This window comes from Ochotona curzoniae, unplaced genomic scaffold (assembly GCF_017591425.1).
Source record: "Ochotona curzoniae isolate NIBS_2020 unplaced genomic scaffold, NIBS_Ocur_1.0 scaffold_4683, whole genome shotgun sequence".
NCBI classification, from domain to species: Eukaryota; Metazoa; Chordata; class Mammalia; order Lagomorpha; family Ochotonidae; genus Ochotona; species Ochotona curzoniae.
Genome location: NW_024467121.1, coordinates 25,965,475 through 25,978,385, shown reverse-complemented (window position 1 = coordinate 25,978,385; position 12,911 = coordinate 25,965,475). Strand labels below are relative to the sequence as shown.

At 40.7% G+C, this 12,911-nt stretch overlaps 1 protein-coding gene and 1 non-coding gene across 4 annotated transcripts in view; one reads left to right on the top strand and one right to left on the bottom strand.

Moving 5' to 3' along the window:
• FMN2 (formin 2) overlaps positions 1-12,911 on the top strand; it is a 285,407-nt gene that overhangs the window by 37,328 nt on the left and 235,168 nt on the right. The gene's annotated exons all lie outside the window — the stretch shown is intronic.
• LOC121148239 lies at positions 7,244-7,350 on the bottom strand. Its single transcript, XR_005882526.1, has one exon. It is a non-coding gene; the product is annotated as a small nucleolar RNA U13 (small nucleolar RNA).

The following is a 12,911-nucleotide window of genomic DNA, read 5'->3' as shown; positions in this document are numbered from 1 at the left end:
CACCAACAATCAGGAAGGCCGTTGAAGTAGTGGATGAGTTAGGAGTTGGTGTCATGTAGGGTAAGCCTCCAATCACAGTGTTGGCATCCCACGTGGGCGCTAGTTCTAGTCCTTGCTGTTCCACTTATGATCCAGTTCCTTTCAGATGTGCCTGCGAATGCAATGAGAGATGGCCCAAGTCCTTGGGGCCCTGCACCCACATGGAAACCCGGAAGAAGCTTCAGGTTCCTGTCCTTGGATCAGCCTAGCTCTGGCTTTTGCAGCCATTTGTAGAGTGAATCAGCAGATCAAAGATACCTCTTTGTCTCTCCTGCTCTCTGTGAATCTGCTTTTCAAATAAAATTAAATACATCTTTTAAAAAATGTGAGAGATGGTGACAAAAGCATAGGGTGGAATTTGGGGAAGAAGGTGAGCTTTCAGTGAATTGGAAAAGATTCTGGACGTAGAGGTGCCGGGACTTTTGGTGGGTGAGGCATAGATGAAACAATCAGGAAATCAGGATGGTTTCTTGGTGATTGGCTTAAAATAGCTGGGTAAATGTTAATGGCATTTATTGAGATTGAAAACATAGGTCCATTTTAGGGAGAAAATATTATAAGGCCTAACTAGTGGTCTACTTTATGTAAACCTTTATCAGATAAAATGCTATTTATTTGAAACACACATGCACACATGTAGCAAGACTAAAATATATTAGCTCTGCCTTTTACTGAGTGGAACGGTGTGGATTCTGTTAGCTGATCCAAATTAGGGCTCTGAAACCTCAAATTATTGTAAATATGAAAAGGAGTAATACTGGCTCTCCTAATACAAATAAATTAAAGTACAAATTTTATTTATTAATTTTAAAGATTTATTTATTTTTATTAGAAAATCAGATTTACAGAGAGGAGATAGAGAGAAAGATCTCCCATCTACTGTTTCACTCCCCAAGTGGCCTCAACAGCCAGAGCTGAGCTGATTCTAACCCAGGAGCTTTTCTGGGTCTCCTGTGTGGGTGCAGGGTTCCAAGGCTTTGGGCCATTGATGTTCTACTGCTTTCCCAGACCACAAGCAGGGAGCTGGATGGAAGTGGGGCAGCTGGAACACGAACCAGCAATCATATGCGATCCTGGCACATGCGAGGCAATGACTTTACCCACTAGGCTACTGTGCAAGATCCAAGATTGCACGTTTTAAAGAGCTTAATAATTTTGTCTATTTGCCTGTTTTTACTTCTATTATGGGGAACCACAAATACAACTTTTAAAAAGTCTCTGTCTTCACAGTTTCCTTTGAGTGTGTGTGTGTGTGTGTGTGTGTGTGTGTGTGTGTGTTGTATTTCAAACGGAATTCTAATCTAGAGCTTTTGCAATGCTAGCAGTGCTGTTTAGAGAAATGTTAGGCTTGGTTGTAGGTTATAGGTTGTGCATTGTAAGTTGTGTGTGTGTGTGTGTGTGTGACTTGAGGAAAGATGTTCGATTTCTGTTTGCCCCCATCATGATTATCCTTCTTATGAACAAGGAGGAAATTGTTCTTTATCATTTTCCAATCGTTAGAAATAATGAAACACTTGTCAATATGACTTTCTTTGCATTTTTGAACTTTCAGGCCACTCAGCACAGTGGATGAGGGCTATCTATCCTGAGCCTATTGCTGACTCTTAGCCTAGGGTCCCTGCCTGCTAGGCATGGATGGAAGTCATTTTGTAAGAACAGGTCCAGCATATGGTCCCTTTAAGACTGCTTGTCCTCTGAGTGCCTTTGTTAATAGTGAGATTTCCTTTTCTGGGTCAGCTCATCTGAGCTGTTTTTCAATCAGCCACACTCATATATCTGTTAATGAACAGAGAGCAAGTCTTCTATGATCTGTTTATGTCAGATATCACACTGTCTATTTATAGGCCAGAATCTCAGGCCAGTTTACTTGGTCTACACATTTAGCTGTGGTGATCACTAACTAATCCTTTATGAGTTGGTCTTTTAGAGGATATTTTTACGTATCATTGAGTGATCCTAAATGCATACGTAGAGGGAACATTTCTAGATGCACGTTTTTGCAGGCTGGACTTTCCTTTGATTTTGTCTGATTTGCTAATACTGGTAGGTATGTGCTAGTGTCTTCATTCTGCTCCCATTAGTTGACATCTTTTCTATCAGCCAGGTGGATCACATTGCATTCATTCTTACTGAGGGTGATAAATGTAAATCAAAACAGAAAAACCCCGTTTCTTAGCTTTACTTATCTCGCATTTCTCAGCTTCCCTTAATTTTTTTTAAGTTTGGGCAATAAAAAGCTCTCAAGTTCTATATGTGCTTAGTTGAAGAGCAGGCAAGCCTGGCAGGCAGCAGGCCCTGCTCCTCCCCTGGTCGTCCTGCTTACAGGGCAGCTACCCAGTGGCACCCCCTGTTTTGTTTAGCTCTTGGAGCACTTGACATGCTCTGATGTTTTTATCAACATTGTTATTCCTTCTGGCTGTCACCAGTGAGGATTTAACTCAGAATCCTTTCTTCACCTTCTTTCCGGTGTAACTAATATGGATGTTTCTAGTTCTGCTTTAGTAATTCTTCTTTGAACTTTAAATTCATGCTTAAAAGTTTTGACTGCTGGGCCATCAACTTCAAACTTCATCAACTTTGCCATCCTCCCAGTCTTGTAAAATGAGGCCTTTAGTCGTCTACTTGTCTCCACACAATGTGAACCCTATCTACCTCTTACACAGATAAATTTACTTTTTTAAAGATTTCTTTATTTTTATTAGAAAGGCAGAGTCTCACATGTGGGTGCAGGGTCCTGAGGTCAAATGATCCATCCTCCACTGCTTTCCCAAGCCATAAGCAGGGAGCTGGATTGGAACTGGTGCAGCTGTGACATGAACCTGTGCTCATATGGGATCCCAGCACTTGCAGGTAGATTAGTCTGTTGAACCATGAAACAACCCCCTCTACAGATACTTTTATCTTTAGGATATACTTTGAGGATGGGTTTATTCTGAGAGTTAATCTGTAAATTTATTCTGAAAGTTGAAAAGCAAAGGAAACTGTGTAATTATTGCAGTAGAGAGGCAGGTGGTATGCTGATTTCATTTCCTTCCAAATGCCCTGGTATCTTAATATCACAGCCCCCAGGTTACATAAACAAACATGTTCCTTAGATAAAATTCAAATGGACTATGTTTTTAATAGAAAAATGTTATTCTCTCTAAAGTACAGCCTATTTAGTTCAGTTTATATATGCTTTTATTCCATTCTTCAGGGAGCTCCACCCTAGCACACCATAGGTTTGATTGGTTCTTAATATTTTGGGGGGAAGAATAAACATGTGTTTCCCCCATCATCATATTTTTATTATCTCAGTGTTCAACTACTTAATGGGATTCCTTAACACTGAAGGAAACTGCTGATTCCCTCCTATTTAGATGATACCCTTGGTGTTTAATTAAATGTTCAGTGTTTGTTTTAATCTCCTCTCTTCCTGGTCTACCTCTTTGGCTAAGGACACACAACAGATATGGACTATAAGAAACTCTTTGTTCTCTAAGACCTATCATCCACCTTAAGGAAAGAATATGTTGATTTTTGTGGTTGAAGTGGGCTCCATTGTCATACTTTTGGGGATATTCCACTTAATATGTCAACCTAGGTAGATGGTTTAAATTCACAAAGTATACTGTGTCTTTTGGAAAATGAAGAGTAACAGCAGTTTCTGAGTATGAGCAAAGCCTGCATGCAAGCAATGCAGCTTGCATAACAGAGTGTTGAATGTATGTGAAATGTCGCTATGGATTATAATCATATGTGGGTCCCAGTGGAGATGTGCAGTGGAAGAAAAGGGGAAGAACTGACTGGGTCTCTTTAGTAGCTCAGGATACACTGTTTGCTGCAGGTTGTGGGGATAAAAAGAGATGTCTAGGAAGCGCATTGAAAGGCATGTAGGTATACATGAGCATAGCTTATTAAAGTATTTCTGGAGCTTACATTAGGAAACTGATGAGTGGAATGGAAGAACAGTATGTAAACACACACAGTATATATGATTTTGTGTGAGAGAGAGAGATAAATATTTGGTGTTTGTAAAATAACCCTCTGGGAGCAGGTGTTTAGGCAAACTGCTGATCCAGATGGCAATAAGCAATGCTTAAGGAGTAGCTATTGTGGTGTGTTAGGTTAAGTCACCACTTGGGTCACCTGCATGCTATATTGGAGTGTTTGTTAAACTCCTGGCCCCTTTGAATCTGATGCAGCTTTTTGGAAATTGCAGCCTGGGAGGCAGCAGATGATGGTTCAAAGGCCTGGGCTCTTGCTCTCTGTGTGGGAGACCTGGGCGGAGTTTCCGGTTCCTGTTTTTGATATGCTCCTTCCTAGCTATTGCAGGCACGTGGGGAATGAGCCAGTGGATGGAAAATCCATTTTGTCTGTCATTTTGTCGCTGTTCTGTTTCCCTGCATTTCATGTAGTAAACTTGTAAACATAAGTAAACTTTTAATAGGCAATGAATCTTTTGGATTTACACTGTTTATTAATATTGAGCAGAATAATAAGTCCTCGTGAGGTCCTGCTTAGGGGGGTGTTCCCTCGGTATGAGGTCCCTTCACTTCGTCAGGCACTCCCAAATCTCAGCTTCTCCTGACTTGAGGGATGAGGAATGGAAAGCCATAGGAAATGGGGATCACAGTGACAGAACTCATTAGCAGTCAGTTCAAGTGCGTCAGTGCAAATGCAGGAGAAGGATAGGAAAATCTTGACAGAAGAATTGGGCTGAGTCATCCATTTTAATAAGTCTGTCGTACAAATTCAAAATGAATTCTGACTCACTTTTGCCAAATGGGTGTTTGTTGTGAAAGCCAAAATGGATATCTGAAACACCATCCCCTTAAATGAGGAAAAACAAATAATGAGAAAAAATATGCCAGTGCCTTAGAAAGTGTGATTGCCATGAATATGCTTCCAAAGGTTTAGAAACTTCAGTTAACTTTATTGTCAGGTATCTCTCTCAAATCCTGTAAACTCAGAAAACCTTGTGCTGAGAGGAATAGCAAGAATTAACATTACTCCCTTTATAGTAATGTGCCTAAATTGAGCTTAATGGGAGGGAAAATCTACTTATTTTGCTTTCTGAAATAGAAGAGAGAAAAAGAAACACACTTTACAAATTTACTAAATCACGCACCAAATCAGAAAAACAAGTACTTCCCAGATATGCTTACGTATAATGATGTCAAAATACATTTAAAAATAACTCTCTTAAACACATGAGTAAAATATGTGCACTGATTATTGCAGGACATGGGCATGCATCCACTTAGTGTAAATTGTTCTGGAAAAAAGTTATATAAATTTTAGGGATAAAAGGAAAGGACACAGAGACCATTTAAAAGTGATAGCATTTACAGAAACAACACCTTTAAAAATACACCAAAACCTTTCTACTTTACAGCAGATTGATCAGTCTTAGGATCACAGTTTAATACCACAGTTGCAATTTTTAGGCAGAAAAGTCATGAGTTCAGGATAAATATTTTTCAAGTAAATCTTTAAAAATTATAGAAGTGTATAACATTCAAAGAAAGAAATAATGTTGGAATCTCTTGATATTTATCCACTTACATTCTTTAAGAAGTAAATGTATTTTGGAATCAAAATATGGATAAATCTTCCTTGGAGAAAACCAGGAATAGTACTTTTTGTTTATATTTATGGATTGTTGTCCTGTGAGAATTATCTGACCAACAAAAATGAAGTTATCACATATTTCAGAGCTTACTGAAAAAGAAGAACAAACTTGTGTAGCCAACTGTTTTCTAGCCCCTTTTGACTCCTCTCTGTCAGGAATTTGGAATGCAATGGAGAAAACCCTATTGTTTGGTGGAATGTATTTGAAAGTAGCACCTTTCACTCATTAATGCTGTATGTATAGGTATGCATGTACTCATGCACTTATGCAGAGTTATCTCTGAGTCACATGCCACTCTCTGACTGTAAAATGTCTACAGAGAGCACCAGGGAAGATGTGTGGTCCCTCTGGAACGGTCATGACTGCACACCTTCACCAAGTGCCCACAGCATTTCCTCCTCCAGTCCCATTGCACTCCATCCAGAATGATCTGAGGGAGCCAGGACTAGGACAAGAATGTGGTGATTACAGCAATAAAAACACGAGTAGTAAACAGATTGAGAGGAGGATGGCAGCAAGCCCAGAGGCAGAGATTCAATAGAGACTCAATTCCCAAGCCAATTAATTCTGAGTAAATTCATATTCCATTCCATCCTCCATCTCTCCTTCAAAACTATGAAATGTTGGCAACTCGTGATCATTCAAAGCAATTCACTTAGTAGATTCTCCTGTTCTTTTCTCAAGACATATTTATTAAGTGACTGTGCCGTGTTCTGTGATAAATTGAGTGACAATAATTAGAAATAGTAATCTTCTTTTAGTTACTTAGCATCTGCTGTTTACTATAAATGCTTGACAAATTAATCTAATTTAATTGAGACAATTCTAGATATAAAGATTGTTATTGAATATGAAATTTTGATGTGACCTTTTATCAATGTTCTAAACTCTGAAGCAAGTAGAATAAATAGGACTGGAATCCATAGTCTAAGACTGTAGGATCTATTCTTAACCACCTTATGGAAAGCTGTCAGGTTGACAGCATTTCCACTGTTCCATGTGTTTTCCATGTTTTTCTCTAATAGTTTGATGGTTTGTGGGAGCAGATTTATGTCCTTGATCCATTGAGAGCTGATTTTTCTATAAGGTGACAGGTGGGGGTCTTGCTTCTTATTTTTGCAGACTGATATCTAAATGTCCCAACACTGTTTGTTGGAGAACAGACTTTTCCCCTGGATTATTTTCAAATTTCTTATAAAAAATCAGTTGGCTGTACATGTGTGGGCTCACTTCTGCTGTGCCAATTCTGTCCCATTGATCTTCTCTGTACCAGTGCCAGATTGTTTTGATGACAACTGCTCTGTAGTATGTCTTGAGGTCTGGAATTATAATTTTCTAGCCTTATTTTTATTCTTCAGGATAACTTTGGCTGTTCGTGGTTCCTTATGTTTCCAGATGAAGTTTTATATCATCTTTTCTATTTCTGAGAAGAATGTTGGGATTTTGATTAGGATCACATTATATAATCTGTTTAATACATATTATATATAACATATATAATATAAGCTGTATGTTGCTTTTGGTAATATGGAAATTTTGAATATGTTGATCCTGCCAATCCAAGAACATGGTTTCTTCATCTTTTTTCCACATCAGAAGGGTAATGTGCCAATGTTGTAACAAGGTTTGGAGGGGGGCACATGTCACACAACCACATGTATCAACCTGATCATCATGCTTGTGAACCACAAATGGATCATCTCCATCTTTTAATGTCTTGTATTTCTTTTTTTTCAGTGTTCTGTAGTTTCATTGTAGAGGTCTGTGTTCCACATCTTTAGTTAGGTTAATTCCAGGTTACTTAAAGTTCCTTCTACAATTTTAAAGGGGACCATACTTACACGTTCTTTTAATTGACATCTAATAATAATAATAATATAGCTATATGGAACAGCTGGTTGTTGCTGGATCTTTGATTCAGAGCTGGAGGCAGGAATTGATATTGGTACAAGAGGTATTTTAAGATCTTTGGTGGTCTCAATGCCATTTAGGAAGGCTTCTGGATAAGAGATGTGCTGTGGGTGTGGATTGAAAGTTTAAATGCTTAGGACACTGTTGCAATAATCTAGAAGTAGATTTAGGTGGTAGTAGAGTTTTTAATGTGGTTGCATTATATATTTTTCTTCTAGAAGACTTCAGAAAATCCAGTGGGTTTCACTCACACAAGAAATCTAGTTTTTCCTTTTTTCAAATTACATGTGTTAAATTCCTTTACATATGTGCATTACTGCAATAGCTAAAAACACTCTTACTTGCTTTGAAAGTAATTTGGGGTGTAAAGGGGCAGGTTCTATCAATTTTATTAGTATCATTAAAAATGCTAATTTCAAATTCTAATGGGAGTTAGAATTGTTTGGAAGGCTTGTTAATACACAAATGAGTAGGTTCCAATCTTAGAGGTTTTGACTCAGCGGGTCTGGGTGAGACTGGAGTACTTGCTTTTTAACTAGGTCTCTGGTGGTGCTGGTAATGCTGGCCTGTAGAACATAGTTTCAGAAGAACTATTTCAAAGGGAACCAAAGAGAAACTTGGGATTTTGATGGGTTGTACAAATATTATGAAGAAAGCCGACATGCCCAGAGTTTTACTTGGGCAACAAAGAGTGATACTATTTATTGTATACAAAATACAGGAGGAGGGTCAGCTAAGGACAGTTAGGTCAAACTGGGGCTTACTAAACTAGAAGTTGTCTATTTAAATATACACAAAAATGCAATTGATTTTTTTTAAGATTGATTTTATTTTTATTGGAAAGGCGGATATACAGAGAGAAGAGACAGAGAGGAAGATCTTCCGTCCGATGATTCACTGCCCAAGTGAGCGCAAATGTCAATGCTATGCCGATCTGAAGCCAGGAGCCTCTTCCGGGTCTCCCACGTGGGTGCAGGGTCCCAAAGCTTTGGGCAGTCCTCGACTGCTTTCCTGGGCCACAGGCAGGGAGCTGGAAGGGAAGCAGGGTTGCCGGGATTAGAACCGGTGCCTATATGGGATCCTGGGCATGCAAGGTGAGGACCTTAACCACTTGCGCCACCGCGCCGGGCCCCAGCTGATTATTTTAAACTGAAGATCAGGAGATGGAGTCAGGGAGAGACTGAGGAATCCTCAGAGTACACATGAAGCTGTGCTCGTAGAACAGGGCACACAGAACCTGACACCCTTTCATAGATAAGCATTGATGCTATCGTCAAGGGGGAATATTTGCAAGGAACAAATAGGAATTGGGAAAAGCAATTAAAAAATGAATATCAAGTAATGATGTTTATCACCAAAAAACCAAGTATGATTGAGATTGAAAAGCTGTCATTAACTTTAGTGAAAACTGCTGTTACTAACCTTGTAGAGAAGAACTTGAGTGTAGGGCTGAGGACAGCGTACAGATGTCAGCAGGCATTATCAAGAAGAAGGGCGAATCTGTTCATGAGATGGAGGTGGAGGTGACACAGAGAGACGTAGTTCTTGACGTCGGAAGAAAGGGAAAAAAACCAGGGTGGTATATGAATGGAGAAGGTGAACTTCTTTTCTTCCTTTTTTATGAAGCATGAAAATATTCACAATTTATTTAGGTGCCAGCAGGAGGGAAGGGAGGAACAGTAGAAGGAAATGTTAATGACTGAGGACAGAGTAATTGTTGGCATGGGGTCCTGAAACTCCAGGAGAGTAAAATGTGATAAACAGATGGGACATTGGCCTGGCTCAAGACTAGGAACACTCGGGTGTGTAAACAGGCAGAAAGGAGAGGACTGGCACAAATGACCTTTTGAGATTAATGACTGGTGAGAGGATGTTGCCCGACTTTTCTGTCCTCTGTCAGGACTTGTCACCATCTAAGGAAGATGCAGAGGGATATGTGGGGATGGACGTTTAAACACTGCAAAGTGAATTTTTGGAAATCACAAAAACAGGAGTAAAAGCGGAATAGAGCAGCGTCAGCTGTAGAAGACGGTAATGGTTGCTTATTTCCTATGTCCTACTGATGGGTTTCAGCAGAGGCAAAACACGGACTTTCAGGTAGACATTTTGCTCACTCAGATGCATCTGAAGGCTAGTGAGGATGGTAGGCACCTGGCTGGATATGTGAGCTGCAGTCAGAAGACAAGACCAGAGGGGATGAATTAGAAACCTGAGGGGAATAAGATTCTCAGGGCCTGGAGGATGAGGTGATTCACACAGGGTGCCTACAGATATTATTAACACACCAACAGGATTTCTCTGATAGAGTTGTCGATTGCATACACCACTGGCTGAGACAGAGTAATGGTGAGATGATGATATAGGTTGGCTTTGTACCCAGGGCAGTGGTGTCATGCAGAATTAGCATGAAGGGTAGACTTTATTTTGGACTCGGTTTTAGAAGGGGCCGTTTAATTGACGGTGACAAATTGATGAATATGGAAGGACATTTCATGCATGGAATGAATTACATGAATTTACAAAGAAAAAGAAGATAGATTTGTAGTGACTACAGATAGAAGATAGGTGGTTGTATTTTTATCTTCGTCATTTTTTGAGGAAATTGGAGTAGAAACCTTGACCAAGTGTGACTTGGAGTGATAGTTCTATTTTTGTTGTTCTTACATTTACTTCCTCACACCTTAAAAAAAATATTAGGTATTTTACTGTGTGCAGCTGCCAGTGTATAGAAAACAATTACCCTCGTGATACAGGAGTTCACGAAAGTTCAGACAGGCAGATATGTAAGATTGACAAAAGTTTATGTCAAGGGTAGCTTTGCTACAGGCTTCAAATTTAGGTCTCTTGAATAAATATTCACCAGTAAATGAGAAATGGTATGGCCATTTTAAAAATATTTATTTGACTATAGAAAGGCAGCAAATTGCTGGGGTCCGAAGGGATTTGTAGTTGAGGATACTCCGGTCAGCAGGGGGTTGTGTTGAGCCCACAACAGGTAGAACTGTTCCCATCTGCAGCTGCGTGGTGGGAAACCCTCCCTGGGCTGAGCTCTGCCTGCAGCTGAGGCTGCTGAAGCCCTGCTTCCTAGAGCAGTACTGCAGGAACCAGGGAGGGCGCACCACAGGCCTGGGCCCACTCCCCTCTCTCTTGCTGTGTCGTGTTTTGTAGACATAAGTGTGGTTCCTATTCCAGTGCGTGGCTAGTTTGCAGGGTCTTATCAATTCCTGGCACTGTGCCTTTTTGTTTTTAAATAATTGTCACCGTTTAAAACCACCTAACTTTACTATGCACCAGGTTCTGTCCTAAACACCTTGTCCATGTTAACACATGGAAGCTTTGGGAAAGGCTTCGGCTGGACACTTCTCACTAATTTACAAGAGCAACTGAAGTCCAGGAAAATGATAGTCCTTTCCTGTTCTCAACTCCACAATCTCACTTCCAGCTATGTTGCATTCACACACACCTATGTTGTGCTGACAAATAAACTACTTTTCACATCGAGTGCATGTTCTGTGAAGTGACTGCCAGGGCCTGTTGTTTTCCTGGAAGGGACGTTCTTTTTGAGCCTTGTACTTTCATTTTGTGATTTTTTTTTAACAGAATGTTATATGTAGAACAGCTGATGCACAGCAACTTCCAGCTGAAGTGCTTTCCTGTCTCTTATTTAGCAGAAGTTGCTGGTTTGTGAAATTCCCTGCTTCACACCATCAGTGTGGTTCCAGGCTGGGGAAGAATTCTCCTGCCTTAACTGTCTTCATGCTGTATGTCTATACAGTGTGTTTCTTGGAGTTTCTAACTTTGTGACAGAATAATATGTGACAATTAGGTAAGCTTGTAAAATCTTTCAATTTAGCTTAATTCTCTTAAACGAACAAAGCTGGGTACTCAAACAGAAAGGTGGAGAGACTTCGATGTGGTCAACATTGCTTCGGCAGAACAAGAAGCTTTTCTTTAAGATGTGTTTCTTTGAAAGGCTGACTTACAGAAAGGGAAAGATGAGGGGAGACAGGGATCTTCCATCCCTTGGTACACTCCCCAAATGGCTGCAGCTTCCGGGGACCAGCATCCAGGCTGAGGCCAGGAGCTTCTTCTGGGTCTCATAGATGGGTGGCTGGCCCAAACACTTGGGCTGTTCTCTGCCGCCTTACTCAGTCCCCAGGAGAGAGTTAGGTTGGAAGAGGAACAGCCCAGACTCCTACTGCATAGAGGCTGCAGTGCTGCAGGAAGTTGCTAACATGTGCTGTGGCACCAATCCCCAGAACTAGACTCTTAGTTTCCTGACACTCAGCTCAGTTTTCTTTTTCCCCATGCCACATTGCTTCCTGTTCTTAAAAAAAAAAAAGATTCATTTATGCATTTGAATGAATCACAGAGGGAGAGACAGGAAGAGTTGTATCTTCCATCTGCTGGGTCATTCCCCAAATGATCACACCAGCAGGGTTGAACAGGGCAAGATTCAGAACCAGAAGCTTCATCTGGATCCCCCAAGTGGATGGCAGGAGCCCAGACCCTGGGCCAATTTGGCGGGAGCTATTTGGAAGTAGAGCCAACAGGAAATGACACTGTCCATGTAGGATGCCCGTGTCAGGCCACGGCTTTCCCCAGGATGTCAACATGTAGATTCCACACTGCCTGTTTTGCACAAAGAAACATTCCGGGCCCAGCATGGTAGCCTAGAGGCTAAGTCCTCACCTTGCATTCTCCGGGATCATATAGGGCCACCAGCTCATGTCCCATCCAGGGAGCTTCCCATCCAGCTCCCTGCTTGTGGTCTGGGAAAGCAGTCGAGGACAGCCCAAAGCCTTGGGACCCTGCACCCCACAACCCCGCATAAGAAACCCAGAAGAAGCTCCTGGCTCTTGACTTCAAATCTGCTCAGCTCTGGCTGTTGTGGCCACTTGGGGAGTGAACCAGAGGATGGAAGATCTTCCTCTGTCTCCTCCTCTGTATACCTGACTTTCCAATAAAAATAAATACATTTTTTTAGAAAGAAACATTTCTTCCATTTAAAATAGGTTTTAACTTTGCTAATGTCAGTGATTACTTACGGTTCCTTTGTATTCATCAAACATAGTTGAGTAATCATTATTTCTTTAACAAACGTATGTGATTTTGGGTCAGGTGAATGTATTTTGAAGAATTCTGGACATTTGAAGAGATATTTAAAGAATATATTAGATACATTTAAGACAGCAGTGGGGATCTCGGACACGGAGTCTCAGACCATGGGAGTAGAGCTTAGTATTATTAGCCTGGATATCTGAACAAAACAAGTGATCAATGGCTAGCAGGAGAGGCTAAGCGTTTCTTAGGCCAAGCAGGTGGGGTTCCTGAACTCATGCAAATA